The 2,606-nt window shown below is 33.0% G+C and overlaps 1 long non-coding RNA gene across 1 annotated transcript; it reads right to left on the reverse strand.

The window, feature by feature from the left end:
• Positions 1-1,791: 1,791 nt before the first annotated feature.
• Positions 1,792-2,175, reverse strand: LOC107576115 (uncharacterized). The gene is made up of 3 exons (XR_001607996.1): positions 2,096-2,175; positions 1,948-1,968; positions 1,792-1,838 (listed from the first exon to the last, which is right to left on the reverse strand). It is a non-coding gene; the product is annotated as an uncharacterized lncRNA (long non-coding RNA).
• Between the last annotated feature and the right edge of the window lie 431 nt (positions 2,176-2,606).

A 2,606-nucleotide genomic window follows, 5' to 3' on the forward strand; every position in this document is an offset into this window, starting at 1 on the left:
AATGATTTATTATTGTAGTTATCTGAAAAGAAAGCTGTCATACATTTTGAAAGTGATTATTCTTGACATTTTATTGCTGTTCTGCTTGGAGTTTTGTCATCTTTTAATAAATAATTTCTTAACTTATGAGGTAATTGGGTTATTGAAGTAAAAAAAATATTCTCTAAGAACATATTTCAGCTAAATTTTTGGTTTGAAGCAAATGGCATTGTGTTGCTTGAAGATAATTCTGCATGTTTTGCAATGAGATGCGCTTTTACCATATGAGTATTAAGTGGGTCATGAACTGAGATTTTGAAAATTTCCCCCTTCAGCTTAATGCTTTATTTTTGACTCGTCACAAAAGTTCATCATTCATATGCATGTTTTTTAGTTTTGCCAGTAAGCATTCAAAAGCTTTTAAACCGTTCAGGCACAAGAAATCACGAAAGAGAACTAATTCGGTACTCGAGCGCTGTTTTCTGTAGGCGCGTGCACCCAAAGCGCGCGCACAGCCACTTCCCAGACACCGCACCATAACAGAATTCACTTTTCATCTTACTGTGCTTGAAAGGCCCAATACAATTAAAATAAAGTCAAAATGCCCGTTTTGGCGAATGTCCTTGTGTAAGCACAGTCTAAGTTAAAATAAAAAGTTTTAAATGACCGTAAACAGAAAATCTGATGTGTGTGTCAGATCCGTACATTTGATCTGAAAGAGCAGTTTGCTATCGGTTTCATTAATCTTAATTAAAGACCAAAAGAAAAATCACTCTGCTCAAACCTGCTCTTCACTGAATAGCTTGGATTAATTTATAAATACGTGGAAAAAGTCGCGATAAATACTACTCAGCATTTAGTAAAATTAACAGTCTCACGCAGGCGCAACAGGCAACGTAGGTTTCATTGTGTGTGAAAACATAAGGAGTGCTGAAAGAAATTAAATGAAAGAATGCATGATTAAATGAATTCTCTGAATGCATGAGGGGGAACCAACTGTAGGATGAATGTAGCTGTCAAACATACACTACTAGTCAATCATAGCAGTGGGTGTTTACTTCCGAGTCTACAATCCGCCACGCCTATTCAAACAGAGCGATCCGATGAGAAGGGTCAAAACGGGACAGAAAAAAGCCTATTACTGCTGAAATATTATGTTTTTTGATGTAAAAATCTTGATAACATTATAAGTAGACATCAGAGAACATTATAGAATAATAAAAAAGGCAGTTCATGACCCCTTTAAATATTAAAATTTTATAGTGACCAGGTTAAAAAAGCCAGTCTGCATGTGTTACTAATTTATGTAGTCTTTTTATATTATTTATCGTAACTAAAATTATGTATTGTGATTGTTTTGTGGTCTTTATTATAATGTATAACCAATTTTAACATAATGTGTTGATTGCTTCAATTATATGAAGGCTATTTGTTAAAATTATTTAACAGTAAAAAATTCTAGACATTACTGTAAAGTGAAAACAATTCACAAGTCGCTAACTTGCAGGGTGTTTATTAGTATTGCTTGCATTAAATCAGTGGTAAAATTCAATTAAACATAAAATATGAACTATACAATATGAACACAGCTAACATTTTCTTAAATGTAAAATGTAATTCTTCATGTTTTATTCTTCCTTGATATGTTTTTGGATCCAAGAGAGAATGTCCTCATCGATTTGAATGGAAAGGGTTCCGTCTGGATTGATAGGAACAGCGATGGGAAGAGGAATATCCATTCTTGACAGTGTCATCTAGTGCAACAGGAACAAAAACAATTAGTTGAATTTTCTTATTATGTCTTTGTGTGAGTCATAATTTCAAAGAAAACTAGGTCTTATCGAGGGCAAACTCAGGAACTGAAAAGGTTAGGGTATTTTTGAGTCAGTTGTTAAGACCAGTACATTTAAGCAGTAATGCAATTTAGGTTACCACTTAAAAACTAATTTTCCAAATCATATTACTTACCAAGGTTGATCTGTTGACTCGCTGAAAGAAACACACAAAAAATATTTTCTTTGAATTTTTTAGTTTTCTTTAAAATAATTTTCAGTAGCTTTATCAAAGAGGTATAAAGAGAGAGATGGAGAAAATATATAAATATATTTTGACTTACCCACAAGGGCTACAGTCAGGGCAAGCACAACAGCTCTCATGGCTGATGGTTTGTGAAGAACTGTTCAGAGAAACAGGCCTTTTATACTAGTTTCTTGCTGATCAAGTATTAATTCTTAAATTAATTTTTAACAGATGTATTTAAGAAAGTATCAGTGTCAACAAGACAGAACTTTTGTCAACTTAATTGAACGTAAATATCAGTTAAAGGTTAGGTTACCCTGGCCTGTCATCATGTCATTCTTCAGGCCAATGTCCATAGTGAAATGCAGAGAATTGTCTTTTATATTTAAAAAGGTCGTATTTTCCCCATTTTTGACATATCACGTCATGTCGAAACAACAGAATTACAGTTTATATATATAGCTATGGAGTGAGGTATATTACAGCAAACTACATTTTTATTGTGTATTTTTTATACAAAATTATATTTTTGTTAACCGATCAGGGTTGAAAGCATATCTGAGCTATCAGTTTTAGGTTAGGTTACCCTGGCCCTTAATCTAAAAAAA

Source organism: Sinocyclocheilus grahami, unplaced genomic scaffold (genome assembly GCF_001515645.1).
Source record: "Sinocyclocheilus grahami isolate Dianchi unplaced genomic scaffold, SAMN03320097.WGS_v1.1 scaffold3230.1, whole genome shotgun sequence".
Lineage (NCBI taxonomy): Eukaryota > Metazoa > Chordata > Actinopteri > Cypriniformes > Cyprinidae > Sinocyclocheilus > Sinocyclocheilus grahami.